This window comes from Crinia signifera, chromosome 6 (assembly GCF_055691185.1).
Source record: "Crinia signifera chromosome 6, ASM5569118v1, whole genome shotgun sequence".
NCBI lineage: Eukaryota > Metazoa > Chordata > Amphibia > Anura > Myobatrachidae > Crinia > Crinia signifera.
In genome coordinates, this window is record NC_139222.1 from 287,339,787 (window position 1) to 287,359,826 (window position 20,040).

General features: G+C 49.9%; 1 protein-coding gene across 2 annotated transcripts in view; it reads right to left on the minus strand.

Annotated features, from left to right (window-relative positions):
• The window catches only part of FAM131B (family with sequence similarity 131 member B), a 117,945-nt gene extending 99,998 nt beyond the window's left edge, over nt 1-17,947 (minus strand). The window contains exons 1-2 of one of the 2 annotated variants that reach the window (XM_083149875.1): nt 17,901-17,947; nt 16,697-16,904 (exon numbers count right to left, since the gene is read on the minus strand). The gene's annotated coding sequence lies outside the window, so the exon portion shown is untranslated. The remainder of the gene's footprint in view (nt 1-16,696; nt 16,905-17,900) is intronic. The other variant, XM_083149874.1, reaches the window with a different exon arrangement.
• Between the last annotated feature and the right edge of the window lie 2,093 nt (nt 17,948-20,040).

Sequence of the window (20,040 nt, forward strand, 5' to 3'; positions counted from 1 at the left end):
GGGTGCGAAGCCGGACTGCCCGATGTTGATACATCAGGCAGCTTCGCATCCACCATGGGGGATGTGTTCAGCGGCGCTGCAGGGGGATCGCAGCAGGGATCGGAGATTCCTGCTGCTGTCCCCCTTTGATACATTAGGGTGATACCTAATATTTGCGGCTAAATCCCAAAATGGGTGTTTTTGGGGGGATTTAGCCACAAATATTACTTGATAAATGGGGCCCTAACTGAGATGTCAACATAATACACAGTCCAGGCATTATTGACTGACACATCCTATACCAGCCATGGCCAAACTGTGACTCTCCAGCTGTGATGAAACTACATAACCCAGCATGCCATGCAATCATTTTAGCACTCCTAATAGCAAAGCTGTTGCAAGGCATGCTGGGACTTGTAGTTTCAGCAGACAATCCATAGGTTCAGGTTGGTCAGTTTGGAGTTCTATCTCACACGCAGTGGCGTAAGTTCTTCCCAGTTGCCCGGAGGCAAGATAAATATTGGTGCCCCCTCCCCCCCCCCACCAACACACACCATCTTATATAAATATATGCATGCATGTATGTATGTTATGAATATTATGTTTAGAATAAAGAGTGTGACATCTATGGTCCTGTTAGGAGGAGGAGACAGCCACAGATGCGATATCAACGGCTTTCAATAAACTGATTCAAACTCACAGGGGAGAAGAGGTGCCCCCTTGGGAGCAGGAGCCCGGCGGCTGATGACTCCATTGCCTCCCAGAGTTCTGCCACTGCTCACACGGGATGGCAAAATAATAGGAATCTACTTTCGTATTTAGCACCTTCTAGAAGATAAGAGACAGGATCTGATTGGTTGCCCAAAGCAACAACACATGTGAAACAGAACTCCCATCTTAGTAAATTCCCCCCATTGTGACATTGCTGACAGTCAAAAATATAGACGCCAGAAATATTATTATTATCATTTATTTATATGGCGCCACAAGGGTTCCGCAGCGCCTGACAATACATAGAATAGCAACGAACAAGAAAATAGTGATTACAGAACAAATGCAAACTAGACAGGTAATCATAATAATGTTAAAGGTTACATTGTTGACATGGTCAACATGTCGACAGCTGCAAAATATTGACACCCTTAAAATATTGACAATAGAAATGTTGGGATAACATCGGGTGTTAACTATTTTAGCGTGTCAACTTGTCAGTGTTGACATTTTGCAAGTCGACACCATGGATGTTGGCATGGTATACCTGTGGATGGCTGTTGGCACTGTGATTGTCGACAACACATGTGACACCCAGGTTAGTACGGGATGGTTGCCATTCTCTCTGGGATTACTCCGGTTATCTTCAAGATATTTCCAAAATTTTGTCCGTGTAACCTGTCACCCTTGTCCTGCATGCTAAGATAGTGGGCTGCATTTATCAAATAATATTTGCGGCTAAATCCCCCAAAACACCCATTTTCGGGGGTTAACCGCAAATATTAAGTATCCCCCTTATGTATCACAGGGGGCTGCAGCAGGACTCTCCGATCCCTACTGCGATCCCCCCCCTGCAGCACCACCGGGTGCATCCCCCAAGCGGCATCCCCCGAGCGGCAGTGCGGTCTGCGGGGTCACGCGCGGGGGGAGGGGGTGTCAGTGCGCATGCGCAGACCCCCGGCTCCAGGCATCGCAGGGACAGGGCTGGGGCCGGTAATACATTGGGGTTAAATGATCGTATTTTACAGTGTGATCCTGTGCAGTAATATTCCGCCCAGATCGCATTGTAAATGCGATCAATGGTAAATGGGGCCCATAGTGTACTAGTAAGCCCGCTCAAAGCAAAAGCTTTGAAAGCTTGTCTGCTACTTTCTGTGTTTGTGCATGTGTGACTGAGAAAGAAGAGATGTAGTTTCACTCAATGTAGTTCAGGGTTGCCTATCCTGAACTACATCAGAGGGGGCGGGGCTAAAATGTCATAATTGCCGCTGCTGCCCCTCATGCCACAGCGTCTTTTCCCCGTTGAGAAGCGGGTGGCAGCGGGGATTCCCAACTGCCCCCCCATACGCATACGTGCAGGGAAATCAGTGAGTGCGGGGGGGGGGGGGGTTCACAACTTTGGGGGACACTCAGAATAAGGGCCTATATATCACAGTATGCCTTCCGAAAATGTTTCATTACAACTGTGTCACAACTATTCCATATCATAATGTCAGCAGCTGGGTGGATATGGGGGGGTACAGTTAGAATGGGGGTCCCCCTGCAACACTCTGGTATTTAATAAGTGTAGAATAAAAGACCTTTCTGTATAGAAGTCTATGAGAAGTCCTTTTCGTTTATTATGGAACTAGGTGACATTTATCTCTGCGATGTAATACTCCCGGTTCCTTGTCTGGGCCTGACTAATAGGCTGGATCCTCATTGTACGGTTGCATCACAAGTTAATCAGCGCCCAGGCGACCGCTGCAATTACTGGGCGTCCTCTATACACGGTGCTGTAAATCAGCTGAGCCGGTAATTACGCTGTCAGTTACACCACAGCATCACCAGTCTCTCCTGAAGTGGTCAATGAAGGGGAATTACACAAAATCCTCCCAGGCTTACCGTAAGTAGGTGTCTCAGAACACTAATCACTTTCTCCTTGAGTGCTCCCCGCCTACCTGCACTCTCCGTGGTAGGGACGGCCATCGGTGCTATCGCCATCGGTGCTATCGCCATTGACGGTCGCCATTGATGGCAATAGTACAAACAGTCATCGATGGCCGCATAATAGCTAATGGATGACCATCAATGTTTTTATCTATCGATGCTCATCAGGTCTAAGTCACCATAGAGGTGTCTCAGACCTGCGAGCGCAGAACAAATCATTCGATGGTCACTGACCATTGAATAATTTCTCCCCCACACCCAATTCTGCAAATGGATGATTATGCAAATCATCCACTCCCATGCCTGCGGGGGTTCGGGTGGGGCGGGCGTCCCTGAGGTCAGGTGGTGGTGTCTGGGCAAAATTCACAGCCTTGCGAGTCAACCAAAATAAGGACCAATATTCGTACAGGTTACCTCAGACTACATCAGTCAAGCACCTCCTTTCACTTGCAGCATAAACAATGATGGGACAGCAGTGCATTCTGGGAACCAGTAGTGCGGCAGCCACAAACTCGGATACTTTTTGGTGCGTTCTGCCCCTACTCGCTGGGGATTCTCTGCAGTCTATCTAACCAGGATCTCTCATGGACTCAACTCTGGGGGGGGCTTTCACCTCATGTGGTTCCCTACCACTCGCCTAGATCATCCTCTCCTGAGACTCACACCTCTCGTCATTCTTCTAGGGCACCCCTAAAGGTGGGGATCACTCTGGTTCCTTCCACTGATCTCTGCATACTGCTGCCCTCACACTGCGGATATGGAATCTCTTGCTCTTCCTGGCCGCACCCACATACTGCTCCATAATGCCGGAGGGCCATGGAATACAATTTTGCCTCAGCATGGGCTCTCATCACTGGATGTGTCCCTCTATTCTCACTCCTCAGCTCACACTGACTGACTCCCTGTCCTTTGTCCTAAAACTTATTGTTCATCCACTAACTGGTTTGGACCATAAATATTCCACTGAAAAGGCTTTTATCAAACGTTTCACTATCTGTAACCCAGCAGTGTCTGCCGCTCAGCTAAAGTCTGGGATGTCACATAAATATGTCGGAGCGGGTTAGGGTGAGGCCGGGGAGGGGGCACTAGGGGGGAACGTATGGTTAGGCTGCATGGGGGGGTTACATTTAGGTGGTGTGGTACGGAGGTTGGGCACTAGCAGGGAGGGTTAGGGTCAGGATGTGGGTGGCCATTAGGCTGCAAGCAGAGAGGGTTAGGCCAATCAGTATTCTAGAATCACCCTCTGACCGCCGGCATTCTCACTGCCGCGATATCATATATATTAAATTGGATTCTAAGAACTAACAGTAAAGGCAAGGTCTCCCTGCAGGCTGGTAACCCCCCCCCCCCCCCCCCCCATCACACAGATGAGATTTCTTTGTTCAGCGCAGAGCTCAGGGTAGCCCCCTGCCCGCGCAGCCCAGCTGGGAAGGCAGTAGGCCACAATATTTTGGGTCGCAGTGACTGCGTGTGATGCCATGCAGCAACCGCGTCCTGCTCTGCGAATGACCCAGACACAGCTGCATTGTCCAGACTGCGCCTGCACGGCGCCATATCGACACATCCGCAATACTAGTGGTGGGAGTTGTAGTCTTCACAAAATTACAATTGAGACTGAATTAGGCCCCTTGTGCCAATCAAACCATGGCCACATCCTCTTGGCCTCCTGCCGGCCTTTAAACTGCGGTCACAGGGCCTGATTCTTTAGCACTCGGAAGGGGCTGAATATGGCCCGTTCCGATGGTTGGGGGTCTGGGCATGCACGTGTGTGTATTTGCACAAGAGCAGAGCCTGGGAGTCCTTTGCTCCAGAGGGGGCAGGGGCAGACATCGAACAGCATTAGGGGGGCGCACAGAAAATGGGGCATTCTCCTGGGAACGCAGGCGGGTCGGTGCCTGCCTAGGGTGAGCGGCAGGTGTCACCGGATGGCAGCATGCGCCACCTCTTCGGCAATCACTGAAGGAATTAAAAGTCAGTTTTCATATACTGACTGATTTCCAAAGTGGAGAAAAATCATTCGATGGTCGAGGATGTTTAGCGGCATTTCAGGGCCCGCTAAACAGCGAACGACCGCTGCTTAGCAAGCCTAGCTGAATCAGGGTCACAGTTTCAGAGCTCATGCATGCGCAGATTAGCGAAAATCTCCAAATAGCTGAACTGAATTAGCCCCAAGATCCCTCGTCAGAGAACAAAGCCCTGAAGACATGTTTACAAATAAAATATTTCACAATCGAAGAAAGCGAGAGAAACATGTTTGGTTGTCGCTCGACAATAAACTGCGAGAGCTTGTTGTGTAACACAAACGCTGAGTGCGTGCTGAAAGGTGAGTAATGGTGCAGGAACCCGGCGAACCGTCCAGCTCGCATTACTGCAGATGAAGCAGACGGCGTGTCTGGATAAACTTCCAGAAATCTGCTAAATTTGGGAAAAATATGTAAGTACCATTTCCATGTGTTGTTTTACCTCCAACGTCTGATTTTGTTCTCAAAATGTTTTTTTTTTTTTTCTAATTTCACATTTGTGTCCAAAAAAATGACTGCAGCTTGTTTGAAATAGAAGAAAAACAACAGGCCGGGTGCAATGCCAAGATTCGCTTGATTTGAAGCTCGTAACCTAAAAATTTATAATTGTGCAATAAAAAGCTGATTCCAATCTGTGGAGTTTTTCATTTAGGGGTAAAATGTGAGGATTAGACACAAAAGTGAATCATGTTCCACACTACACACTGTCTTCAAAACACAAATACGATATATTTTATGTTTTATTTCATTTCTAAACTTTATTTATTCACTTACTATATTATTTTATTTGTTATATAATATTACTTATTATTTGTTATGTATATATAATTATTTATTTGTTATATAATGAATGTTATTTATTATGTGATATATATATATTAATTGTGTTATATATATTTATATGATATATAATATTATTTATTTGTTATTATTTATTTGTGCTTTTCTGTAGTTTAGCCTTATTTAGCTAGGCATAGTTTTTAATTTAGTCTACCATTTTATTCTCTCGGCTTCCCTGTGTTGAACTATTTGATTGATAAGAAAGGTGTTACACCACAGGTGATGCCAATCATATATCAAGTGGTAAGTCCATGTAGAGAGGATTTTGGCCCTCATGCAGTGGCGTAACTATGTTTTGGGCGCCCCCCCCCCCCCCGCCGCCGCCCCTCACCCCCAATCCCCCGCCCATGCAAACCCCCCCCCCCCCCAATCCCCTGCAGCCTTACCTATCGAGCTGGTCCCGGCGGCTCCGTTCTTCTTCTGCTGAGGACCACCACAAAATGGCCGCCCTCATACAGCAGACAGTTTCAGAGAACTGTGTGCTATATGGGGGGGGGCCATTTTGTGGTGGTCCTCAGCAGAAGAACGGAGCCGCCGGGACCAGCGAGATAGGTAAGACTGCGGGGGATTGGGGGGGGGGGTGTAACTATAGCACCGCAGCCCCCGGCGCCCCCACATGCACAGCGCCCCCCCGCAGTGGCGGGGGCTGCGGTGCTATAGTTACGCTGCTGCCCTCATGGAATAGGTCATATGGGGTGTGTATAGCAGCAGCCTCTGTTGCTGAGACTCACCTCTGGCGCGGTGCACTCCCCGCTGGTCGCCTGCTCTGCTTGTGGCACTGGGGACGCTCAGGGGGCAGGGTCTAGGGCTTGGTGGAGGTGTGTCTTGGTTCCACATGTGTCCCCGGCTATGGGGGCAGCCATGTTGGAGACCAAGTTTGCTCCAATCCCATTCCAGGGTTTTTTCCCAGCCAATTGAGTGTGACTACTGTAGCTCTCTTAAAAGGGGCTCGGTCTAGTACTCCTTGCCAGTGCTTTGCGGTTCGGAGTTCCTATCTTGCCCGCCTGGTTGCGGCAGGGGTGTAGTGACATGTTCTACAGCGCTCTTCTTTACAGTGTTCTTCAGTATTGTTTTCCAAGTCACAATATAAAAATAAATGTTGCTGTTCTTTATTTTTTTGCTGTATACTGCACCCCAATATAACAAAAGAAATAGGAACCCTGAGGAAGACTTTGCAGTCGAAACGCGTTGGTGTTTTTGAGGCACCTGGGAACCTATCTGGAAACCTAGCACCAGGATCTACTTCTGGAGAATCTATTCAGGGGTCCACCCGGGTTGTTACATCTGACCCCCCCATTCGCTCCATAACCGGCCTTTGGTGAAAGGCCAGATACGGTACCAGGCTTTGTTTGTTCTTATATTTTTACTGTGTATTTTTATGTAAATAAAGTGGTTGGTTGATTACGCTATGAGTATAACTGGGAAGAACAGGATCCTTGAAAAAATTCCTGGGTACTTGTGAGTTATCCGGACGCCCGATTTCAAAATCGGGTCGGATCGGGCACATCGCATCGCATCGCATGCGACCATCGGATGCGATGCGATGCGATGCGATGACCCGATTTTTCCATAGGAATCAATGTTAAAATGGACTGAGTCCATTTTAACATGGAATTCAATGGGAAAAAGGGGTCCTTTTCATACCCCTACTATCCAAGTGGGCATGGAGTTGGATATAAACCTGTGGCGAGCGTAGCGAGCCACCGAGCCCGAAGCGTGGCGAGCGTAGCGAGCCCCGCGAGGGGACACGGAATACCGTCCCCTCGCGGGGCTCGCTTCGCTCGCCACGCTTCGGGCTCGGTGGCTCGCTACGCTCGCCACAGGTTTATATCCAACTCCATGCCCACTTGGATAGTAGGGGTATGAAAAGGACCCCTTTTTCCATAGGAATCATTTTAACATTGATTCCTATGGAAAAATCGGGTCATCGCATCCGATGGTCGCATGCGATGCGATGCGATGCGATATCGCATCGCATCGTATCTGATTGTATGCCTTAACTTAAGGCATACAATCAAAAAATCGGGCGTCCAGATAACTCACAAGTACCAATTCCTGATTTATTAAGTGACCCCCCGATCTACGCCTAAATTCTTGGCCTAAAGGAGAGGCCCATATACGGTACGAGTACCCTCACCTCTGTGCTACTTTATGACATATGTGTGTTAAACATCTAAGGGAAATCTGCACCATGAGATTTTCTCTATCTTCTTTTTGAGGTAAAATAAATTGAAGAATCCAACTCGAGGAACAAGAACTATCTGTCATAGAAGGAGATTATAAAAAGGAAATTATCATCGTTCAGCTATCCCATCTACCCCAATAGGAAGTGCAGGGTTCCTATTTATTTTGTTCTTCTGGCATATACTTTGTAGTAGGTGGTGCTACCAGGTGCCCGGCAGCATCTAAGTGGAAGCGCAGACTATTTTCTCTTTTTTCTTGTATCTCCTCTCTCTGTTTTCTTGCACCCCAATATAGTATACACCACAAGTTGCGTATGTGATTGTTCTGCTTCCACGGTCCACACAGTGTTATCCAAAGGCCGTCCTTAAAAAAGAAGTACAATATAAAAATAAATGTTGCTGTTCTTTATTTTTTTTCTGTATACTGCACCCCAATAGTATACACATTAAGTTGCATGTGTGATTGTTCAGCGTCCAAGCAGCGTTATACTGTAAAAGCTGCGCTGTACAAACCAATTTAATTTAAATAATCCTAATCGATTTTTCTCATCTTTCTTTATTCATTCTTTGTGTGTACTGCACCCAGAAAGTGTATACTGTCAGAGAGTGGGTGTGTGATTGTTGGGCCTCCAAGCAGCGTTATACAAGCTGCACATTACAAAATAATTTAATTTAAAAAATCCTAATCGTTTTTTCTCATCTTTCTTTTTTGAGCCCTGTCCTCAAAAACCAGAAAAAAAATATTTTGCTCTTATTTAAATTTAATTTAAGAATGGAGAACAAACAGCTTGGACCAAATACTCCCGCACCAGCTGCTGCCATCATTAATGGTGACAAACATGGTGCTACTACTTTCTAGATTGTAAACTCCTTAGAGCAGGGCCCTCTTCCCTACTGTTCTCACAGCCCTCTTCTTGCATTTCAATTACAGCTCTCTTCCTCACCTACAATCTATACCTGCATCTCTTCTCACTCACCTCCCTATATCTCAGCTGTATTGTGTACTAAGAATTGTGCTTTCATTGTGTTATGTCTAGTTCTGTGTACCCTGTACTGTTCTAATGTGTTCTATATGTACGGCGCTGCGTACCACTTGTGGCGCCTTATAAATAAAACTATAATAATAATAATACTAATACGAACGCCGTCACTGATGCTCATCCTCAAACCGTGCAAGGAGAGTTACCCCAAAGAGTTTCTAAAACAAAAAATCTCAAACAGGAATAAAAAGAAAAAGTAAGTCTGATCCACCTGTAGCTGAAAGAATTAAAATTGCCAGAATGCCATTCACATCATGCAGTGGCAAGGAAAGACTCAGGGCTTGCCCTCTATTTCAGGCTTGGGAATATGCAGCTGCCAGTGAGGCATCTCATGCGTCTGACAAAGAAAGACCTTGTCATTCGGCTTTCCTAAGTGAGAAAACAGGCCAAACCACTAAGCACTGAGGGGAATCCAAGTGTGTCCTTGAGTGTTACGTGTGATCCTAATCTCTCTGAGAAGCCGCCTTCCACTCCCGTCGAGTTACATCATGAGGATGAGGGGTTGACTTGTGTAGCAGATGATGGCACTACCGAAGATTTGGATATTGAGAATGAGGATGTTGTGTGTTTAAGTGAGGCACAAGTGAAACCATCTGGTGAACATGATAAGACTGCCATTGTCATGCCTGGTCATAGGACCAACAAATGCACACCTTATGTGTGGAATTATTTTCACACCAATTCAGAAAACATTTGCCAAACCATCTATAGCCTTTGTGGAAACAAAATGAGTTGAGGTAAGGACATTAAACATCTCGGAACATCTACCCTATTACATCATCTGCAGCAAGCTCATGGGAAGTATAGGGAGGGTTCCAACATTGACACTGAAAAATTAACATCAACAAGAAGTCCAGCATCAAATGTGTCCCTTCTCTTTAGTGGACCCCACCACTTGCGATCTCCGCTACCAACACCCTCACCCTCAACTTCAGTATCCTCTGTAATGACCATGGACGGTTCTTCTGATACTACTGTTGTGCTAGAAGAATCCTCCCCTTTCCAGGATTCTGCAGAAGAATCCTTGATCACAAGGCCTTCTGTTACTGCTGCTGCTGGGGGTAGTTCTTCAACCCAGAAATGTCCCAAGAAAACCCATTATACTACTTTGAAATAGCAACTGACTGTTCAGCAGTGCTTGGCTAGGAAAGACAAGTATGTCAGTTGTCACTCAGTGGCACAGAGGATCACAGAAGCCATGACAGTATTGGATGTACGTCCAATATCAATTCTGTGGGTTTCACACAATTAATGAAGGCTGCGTGTCCCCGGGACCAGATTTCATCTTGGTTCCATTTCATCCGGAAAGCCATTTCTGAGCTGTACCAGGACATCAAGTCTAGTCTAAAGTAATCCATGGCCTGAAAAGTGGGATTGGAGCCAGTGACCACTTATATGTGGACAAGCGGCAGTGGACAGACCAAGGAGTATATGACTGTTACAGCCCACTGGGTGGTTGAATCCCCTCCAGCAGCAGCAGTAGGATCTGGCAAGAATCACCAGCTCATTCATACTAGGCCGGCTACTCTATGTATCACCGGATTTACTAAGAGGCATACCACTGAGAACCTCTTGGAAAAACAGAGATGTCATAATGACATGGCTTACCCCACTTGGACTCTCCTCAGGATTTATCATTTCAGATAACGCCAGTAATATCATGAGAGCATTACAGCTGGGTGAATTCCAACACATCCCCTGTTTTGCTCACACAATTAACTTAGTGGTTCAGGCATTTTTAAGGAACAACAAGGGCGTGCAAGAGATGCTGTGGGTTGCACGGAAAATTTGCAGGCATTTCTGGCATTCCGCAACAGCGTGCAGGAGATTGCAGCAGCTGCAAGAGGAATTTAATCCGCCCTTCTATTAGCTGAAGCAGGAGGTGCCAACAAGGTGGAACTCCACCCTGTATATGCTTCATCGGATGGAAGAACAGCAGAAAGCTATTCACAGCTATACAACAAGCCCTGACTTTGGGAGAGGAGGGGGGATGTACCTTAGCCCAGCACATTGGAAACTCATATCGTTGCTGTGCAAGGTGCTGACACCCTTTGAAGTAGCCACCTGTGAAGTGAGTGCCGACACTGCTAGTTTGAGCCAGGTGGTTCCCTTATTTAGGCTTTTGGAGAATGAACTTGCGAATTTGAAGGAGGAGATCAAACAAGGCCCATTCGCAAACTATACTGGACTTGTAGATCAAGTTCTTTTTTGTCTTTGACAGGATACACGGGTTGACAATATGTTGAGAGCGGAACACTACATCTTGGCAACCGTGCTTGATCCGAGGTTTGAGTCCTATGCTGTGTCTTTCTTTCCAATGGACACAGATCTTACGACATGCAAAGAGCTCCTGGTGAGCAAGTTGGCAGCTGAAGTGATGTCTGCTCCTTCAATTTCACACGAATCTGCCCGTAAAAAACTGCATTTTCCAAAAACATCTAGTGGGGGTGAAAAGCAGTCCACAAAAACACCTTTTTTGGACATCTGGTCGGGTCTAAGTGATTTGACCAGTATCAGTGACACCTCTAGCGTGACTACTCCATCAGACGGTCAACATGCAGCGGTTAGTGGAGGACTATTTTCGGGACGGCGTCATTGTAGGCGAGTCAGAGAGTCCTTTCACATACTGGAAAGAGAAAAGGCAATATGGAGGCCCTTGTACAGACTGGCTTTGTATTACTTATGCTGTGCACCCTCCAGTGTGTACTCAGAGAGAGCGTTCAGCACCGCTGGGAACCTTGTGAGTGGTCGTCATCGGAGGCTTCTTCCTCAAAATGTTGAAAAAATGATGTTCCTAAAAATGAACTACAAATATCACGAGGAAGATCTTTCCCACCAATTCCATCGCAACACAGACATCGCTCATGGAGGATTCCAGCAGTGAGGAACTGATATTGTGTGATGATGAGGACTCCAAGGATGTACACACTGAGGAGAGTGAAGATTAGGATGGCGAATGATGACATCAGTCAGTCTGTACCTTATTGTGAGGGCCCAAACAATCCAGTCATTTCAGTCACAAGTTTAGCAGTCCCTCTGGCTGAAATGACTGGTTTGTCAAGTGCGCAATGTCCTATTACAACCTAAGGGTGGGCGGCCCAGGGACAATTCCATCTTGCACCTCTTTTTTACCATTATGTGCTTTTTGAGGCCTACTTGTTCAAACTGCCATCCTGTCTGCTAATCACAGAGCTGGGCCAGGGCCGTTTCTAGAGGCGGACAAGCCGTGCAGCAGCCCGGGGCGCCGCACGGCTTGTCCGCCTCTGTTAACAGCCGGGGCGCCCGTCAGCTCCCCCCAACGCTGCTGCCTCCCTTCTTCCCCATCTCCCCTGCCGCCACAAGCGCCGCGCGCTCAAGCGCCCAGCTGATTTCCCAGGGAAGGGGAGCGCATCGCGCGCCTCTCCTTCCCCTCGCTCACTGGGCTGTCAGCCAATCAGTGAGCTCGCGGGCCGGCAGCCAATCAGGAGCCAGCCCGCGAGCTATGAATGGCTGACGGCTCAGCTACACACAGTGAAGGAGAGGCGTGCGATGCGCTCCGCTCCGCTCCCCTCCCCTCCCCAGGAAAGCAAAGCAGCAGCAGCAGCAGCAGCAACAACAACAACAACAACATTACGGTGTGGGGAGTAATTGTTTAATTGCCATCACAGTGTGGGGTCTAATGGGCATCATGGTGTGCGACATAATGTGTAAATGTCATCACGGTGTGTGACATAATGTGTAATTGTCATCATGGTGTGCGACATAATGTGTAATTGTCATCACGGTGTGCGACATAATGTGTAATTGTCAACACGGCATGCGGCGTCATGTGTAATTGGCATCATGGATAAATAGTGTATAATGATTTAAGTAGCCTGTCATTGTTTGGCCTTGATCTGTGAAGCGTACTAGGGGCGGGATGTACTAATGGGAAAATGCGGTAAAACACCCGTTTTACCGTATTTTCCTATGTATCAATACCCGTCCGCCCCGTTTTCGCTAGGCACGGTATCGCCACCCTCTGGGTGGCGATACCCTATAGAAGCCTATTGGTGTCTTTCGCCGCCCGCCGTCTGCCGTCCGCGCGCCCCCCCCCCCCCTCCCGTCCTCCTTTGATCTCCTCCCCCAGGTGTCACAGCCGGCAGGACATCCGGCTGCAGGGGGGAGGAGGAGACGCAGGGGGACACTGGCAGCCGCCGGGATGTGACGGAGACCCCCGCAGACCACATCACAGGTATCGCGGGGGTCTCTGTCACCGCAACCCGATGCTAGCCGCATATGTGTACCTATGCGGCAGCATCGCGGCGGCTGCCAGGCGAAGGGCGGCGATGTATATTAATACATCCCGCCCTACGTCACTGTATGGGCCTTTATATTTTTATGTCACTGTGTGGCCTTCAGCCCGCCAACTTAAGTGCGGGAGGACAATGACAATTCCTGCGGTAACCAATGTCTGGACATGCAGGTTGCAAAAGTGAGATGTAAGGTTTTAGTTTTCCTGTTAGACCACGACCCTTATATTAAACCACACCCCTTTTAAAATAAACCACACCCCCTACTTTGACGCGCGCGCCGTAGGCGCGTGCAATTTCTTCTATGTCATGTTATGTATTTGGGGGGGGGGGGGGGGGGGGGGGGGGGGCGCGTTTTTCTTTCTTTGCCCTGGGAGCTAAATTGTCTAGAAACGGCCCTGAGCTGGGCAATGAGATTATTATATGGATCTCTTTTCGTTATAAAATTAAATTATTATATGAATGATGCACTATATTTTTTTTTTGATCATTGCTTCTTTGATTGTAGGTGGGCCCAGGTGGCAATTCCATCTTGCACCTCTTTTGCCATTATGTGCTTTTCGGGGCATAGTTTAACCGTTTGTAATTTTGGGGTGAACAATATGAAAGTGACTGTCGCCCGTAGGAGTACATCCCCCCGATTTATACATTTGGTACAATGGTGGCAGAAGACAACGATAGTACGGATATATTCCATCACCCCGACCTCACAAGTGACGCCACCTATATCCCATGTTAGCAGCATTATGTGTCGGCAGAAAGATGACATCACAGGTGGCGGAGAGAGAGCTCTGTGCTGTTACCTTGTCCCACTGGTGCTGCTGCAGCCGTATCCGGATGGTAGGTCAACAATGTCTAGGTTGAGATTGACAAAAGGTCAACATGGTCCACGACTTTATTAGGCTTTACAATCCACGCGGTCTAGAACTGGGAACGGTAAAGTGTGCCTGACGCAGCAGCGGAGATGCACTTATTGGGGGGGCCATAACCGTGAACACTCAACCTGTTCATGTGTCTCTCTTTTACCGGTTGAACTTTTGCTTGTGTCGACTTTTGTCAATGTTGACAGTTTCCATGTCAACTTTTTCTCCATGTCGATTTTGTATCCGTTAACTTTTTTGGTGTCGATCCTGTTGACTTTGTACCTGTCAGCCCTTTGATTCACACCCTGTTGCAGGGTTTCCATAGCAATGAAGGCGTTGCGTCGTCTCCTGCACAACTTTGGACCCAATGCGCACATGCGTTCTTCCTCTCCATAGTAATAGGAACACTGCGCCTACATACATAGAGCGATGCCACGATCATCCAGATCTGTCCCCCGTATTTACATGGTCGTTGCCCAGTTGCCACTCAGAAACGTCCATTTCACATTGGGCATAAATATGCCAATCACACGCAGCTGCTAGAAAAGACCCCGCCTCCAGCGTCCACCGCAAGTGTATTCTGCGCCAAATATGGTGATGCGTCTGCGTTATCGCTTGTGGTCCAATGTACTCAGATACAGACGCGCTCATAGAAGTTTCCATAGAACTTTCTTTGCCCTGATGTGACCTCATCCGTTGGCCTCCGTGCCACCTCGCTGTCAGTGTATATTGCATATACGGCAGGGCATCATATGTCACTACAATATATGGTGGCACAAGGTATGGGAGCAGCTGGAGGCGCTGCCCGGCAGATGGCTGCCCCCACCCCTGCAGCAGATGCATCCCCTGTAATCCTGCCAGCAACAGGCTTCCACCCCGGAGATTAATCAGAGATCAGGTTAAGTGGATGGAGATGCTCAGTCCTGCTCTAAGGTTACACGGTAACTGACACTTGCTGGGGACATTGTTCCCGGTAATCTCCTCCCTAGGGGGATTTTGTATGTTGTATTGAGCATTACGCTGCACATAAAATGCATCTGGTGATACACCCTGGCCTGTTCTACAGATGGGGAACAAGTTACAGCTGGACAATGCATCCTGGAAATCTCTCCACAAGGTGACACTGTTCAGGTCCTGAGGTTGGACAGAGTACAATCCCATCCTGTACAAGCATACAGGCCGGCGATGAGCTGCAAATGCATTGCAAACCGCCCACCATGTAATGATTCCCCAGTGTGTGCAGTGTGTGCGTAGCCCAGGACTTACTCAGTGGCTGTGATAGAATCAGGCTAATTGGGGGCGGAGCTGACATCACATGACTTCCCCTCACACACCTGGCCACGCCTGCATTATCCCTGACACTCCCAGATAACAGCCGCTCACCATGTAATGATTCCCCAGTGTGTGCAGTGTGTGCGTAGCCCAGGACTTACTCAGCGGCTGTTATAGAATAAGGCTGATCGGGGGCGGAGCTGGTGTCACATGACTTCCCCTCACACACCTGGCCACGCCTGCGTATTACCTGACACTCCCAGATAACAGCCGCTCACCATGTAATGATTCCCCAGTGTGTGCAGTGTGTGCGTAGCCCAGGACTTACTCAGCGGCTGCGATAGGATCAGGCTGATCGGGGGTGGATCTGACGTCACATGACTTCCCCTCACACACCTGGCCACACCTGCGTATTACCTGACACTCCCAGATAACAGCCGCTCACCATGTAATGATTCCCCAGTGTGTGCAGTGTGTGTGTAGCCCAGGACTTACTCAGCGTCTGTGATAGAATCAGGCTGATCGGGGGTGGAGCTGATGTCACATGACTTCCCCTCACACACCTGGCCACACCTGCGTATTCCCTGACACTCCCAGATAACAGCCGCTCACCATGTAATGATTCCCCAGTGTGTGCAGTCTGTGTGTAGCCCAGGACTTACTCAGCGGCTGTGATAGAATCAGGCTGATCGGGGGCGGAGCCAGTGGCGTAACTAGAAATTTTGCTCCCCCCAGCCCAAAAAAATCTGGCGCCCCCCTTCCCATTTTTGGAACCTATAGCATTCCATAAAGGGTGTGTGGCAATGCTTATTAGACAATATGCCACACACTGTAATGTCTATTACCCTTACACATTATTCCCCTTACCATAAAGCCCATTAAACATTATGCCACATATTGTAATGACCATAACACATTATGCCACAACGTAATGCCCATTGCACATTATACCACACACCTTAAAGTCAATTACACATTATGCCACACACTGTAATGCCCATTACAGAATATAACACATTATGCACACATGGTGAAACCCGATATATATTGAATGAGGTCAGCTTCCAGGCAATCAGGTTGCTGGTGTTCAGTATATCGACACTGGCATCCCAACTGCCATTAGAACACTGAAACTGGAACATTTAAACACATCAGGATGCCAACACCGGAATGTCAACAGCCAACAATTAGCCGTAAGTATGCTGGAACGGGTTAGGGAGAGGCCAAGGTGGATTAGGGATAGGCAGTACTGGGGGTAGGGAGGGGTATGGTTAAATATCATCAGCTGGAGCAGGGGCAAAAAGGAGGATAGGGGCAGGCAGTGCAGAGGCTAGGGAAGGGTTATAGCAGCTACTAGGTTTAGAAGTGTACATACATTGCACTTTAAGCTGCCATATTGAAAGTTATTTCCAGTGCTGCTGCAGGCACCATTGACGCCACCTCTATACCCCATGCACGGCCAGCAGCAGGAACCGGGGCAGCCTCTGGGAAGGGAGCACCATCCTGGCACACAAACATATGAGGGTGCCCTAAATGAGCGCCAGTTACCCCATCTCCTGACCCGAAACCAAGCAAAACACATCTTACCAGATGCTAGAACTGCAGTCAGGAGAGGACACTGATGCGCGGGGATGGCAGTGGGTCACAACCATTATCTTGAAGGTCACGACGGGTGCTTTGTGATGGCCGCTCCTCCTGGGCTTTGCGCGTGTGATAGCTTGGTTGGTCTCTAGGACAGGAAGGGTGGAGTCTGCACTGCAGCAGCAAGTTCTGCTGCCCAGGAGACACGCTGCTGCTGTGGGAGATGAAAAACGATGATCATAGGTCAGGGTGCTCTGGTGCTGCTGCCAGCAACTCAGGGCAAACAATTGGGGCGCAGGAGCGTAACTAGAACCTTGTGGGTCCCATTGCAAAATATATAAAGGGTCTGATTCTCTCTCTCTCTCTCTCTGACACTTTCTTTTTCTTTCCATCACTGTCTCTCTATTTCTCTCTCCTTCACACCCCCACTCTCTCCATAGCGTTTCGCTGTCTCGCTCCGCTCTTTCCTTCATACTCACCAATCAGGATTCTAGCTGTCAGTATTACGGCATTGGCATCCTGACTCATTTGAAGTTCAGCGGCCGCTCTTCTAAAGGCATTAGGGATGCTAGCGTCGCTATACTGAATGCTGGCATCCAGGGACCAGGGGCTAATAGATACCAGACACACAGGACATGCACACATACCATATATACAGACACACATCACATACATGCACATACCATACATATATATACAAACAGGACATACATGCACACAGGACATGCCATACAGACACGCACACACACACGCACATACCATTCACACACAGGACATTAAAGCACACATACCTTAGACACAAAGGACATACACGGACACACACATGGCATACTGGTACAGATACCATACATGCACACACACACACACACACACACACACACACACACACACATGGCATACAACCACAGATATCATACAACATGCACACATACAGCATATTTATAAACATACACACGCTATAGACACACAGAGCATACACAAAAAGTATACATACATACACACATACAGCATACTTACAAACACCAATACTAAAGCAAATAACCCCCACAAGCAATGGAGGGCACCCAGTTTCCATATACCCAGTCCTCCCCCTTCCCACTGCAGCTACCAAGACATAGTACTCACTGGGCCAGCTTACATTAATGGTGCCCACACTTTTCTTCTCCTGTCCATGGCCCTGCAACTGGCACCCACAACAAGGGACACAAACCTGTAGAATCAGCATGTCACCCATTCATAGCTCCAACTATCAGGCAGCCCCATGGGTAGATGCTAAATTATAGTGGGCTAAAGGACCTGTGATGACATCACACCCACGTGACCCGCAGTAATCAGTGGGAGGAGTCAGTACACTGAGTTCCATTTCCTCCTTCCTTTCCTACTGCAGGCAGGAGCAGCATGTGCTGCGGACTGGGTGTGAGACATCCCAAGTATCAGGTACACCCAGCGGCACCCCCTCCCCTCTCACCTGCCCGGTGGGCACCCTCTACGTCACCTGCTCTTACCACCCACCTTACCCGGCGGAACAAAACACCCCCCACCCCTCCTTCGACGGGCACCTTCTCGCCCGGCAGCACCCTCCACTCCCGTTCTTACCCTGCACCACCACCCGCACATTCTGCCCCCACACTGTCCCCCCCTGCACATCCTGCCCCCACAATGTCCCCACACTGCCCACCCTGCACATAATACCCCACACTGCCCACCCATCACATAATACCCCACCCTGCACATACTGCCCACCCTGCATATACTGCCCCCACACTGCCCACCCTGCACATAATACCCCACACTGCACATCCTGCCCCCACACTGTCCCCACACTGCCCACCCTGCACATAATACCCCACACTGCACATACTGCCCCCACACTGCCCACCCTGCATATACTGCCCCCACACTGCCCACCCTGCATATACTGCCCCCACGCTGTCCGCCCCTGCGCATACTGCCCCCACGCTGTCTGCCCCTGCGCATACTGCCCCCACGCTGTCCGCCCCTGCGCATACTGCCCCCACACTGTCCGCCCCTGCACATACTGCCCCCACACTGCCCACCCTGCATATACTGCCCCCACACTGCCCACCCTGCATATACTGCCCCCACGCTGTCCGCCCCTGCGCATACTGCCCCCACGCTGTCCGCCCCTGCGCATACTGCCCCCACGCTGTCCGCCCCTGCGCATACTGCCCCCACACTGTCCGCCCCTGCGCATACTGCCCCCACACTGTCCGCCCCTGCGCATACTGCCCCCACACTGTCCGCCCCTGCGCATACTGCCCCCACACTGTCCGCCCCTGCGCATACTGCCCCCACACTGTCCGCCCCTGCGCATACTGCCCCCACACTGTCCGCCCCTGCGCATACTGCCCCCACACTGTCCGCCCCTGCGCATACTGCCCCCACACTGTCCGCCCCTGCGCATACTGCCCCCACACTGTCCGCCCCTGCGCATACTGCCCCCACACTGTCCGCCCCTGCGCATACTGCCCCCACACTGTCCGCCCCTGCGCATACTGCCCCCACACTGTCCGCCCCTGCGCATACTGCCCCCACACTGTCCGCCCCTGCGCATACTGCCCCCACACTGTCCGCCCCTGCGCATACTGCCCCCACACTGTCCGCCCCTGCGCATACTGCCCCCACACTGTCTCCCCCTGCACATCCTGCCCCCACAATGTCCCCACACTGCCCACCCTGCACATAATACCCCATACTGCCCACCCATCACATAATACCCCACCCTGCACATACTGCCCCCACACTGCCCACCCTGCATATACTGCCCCCACACTGCCCACCCTGCACATAATACCCCACACTGCACATCCTGTCCCCACACTGCCCACCCTGCACATAATACCCCACACTGCACATACTGCCCCCACACTGCCCACCCTGCATATACTGCCCCCACACTGCCCACCCTGCATATACTGCCCCCACGCTGTCCGCCCCTGCGCATACTGCCCCCACGCTGTCCGCCCCTGCGCATACTGCCCCCACGCTGTCCGCCCCTGCGCATACTGCCCCCACGCTGTCCGCCCCTGCGCATACTGCCCCCACACTGTCCGCCCCTGCGCATACTGCCCCCACACTGTCCGCCCCTGCGCATACTGCCCCCACACTGTCCGCCCCTGCGCATACTGCCCCCACACTGTCTCCCCCCTGCGCATACTGCCCCCACACTGTCTCCCCCCTGCGCATACTGCCCCCACACTGTCTCCCCCCTGCGCATACTGCCCCCACACTGTCTCCCCCCTGCGCATACTGCCCCCACACTGTCTCCCCCCTGCGCATACTGCCCCCACACTGTCTCCCCCCTGCGCATACTGCCCCCACACTGTCTA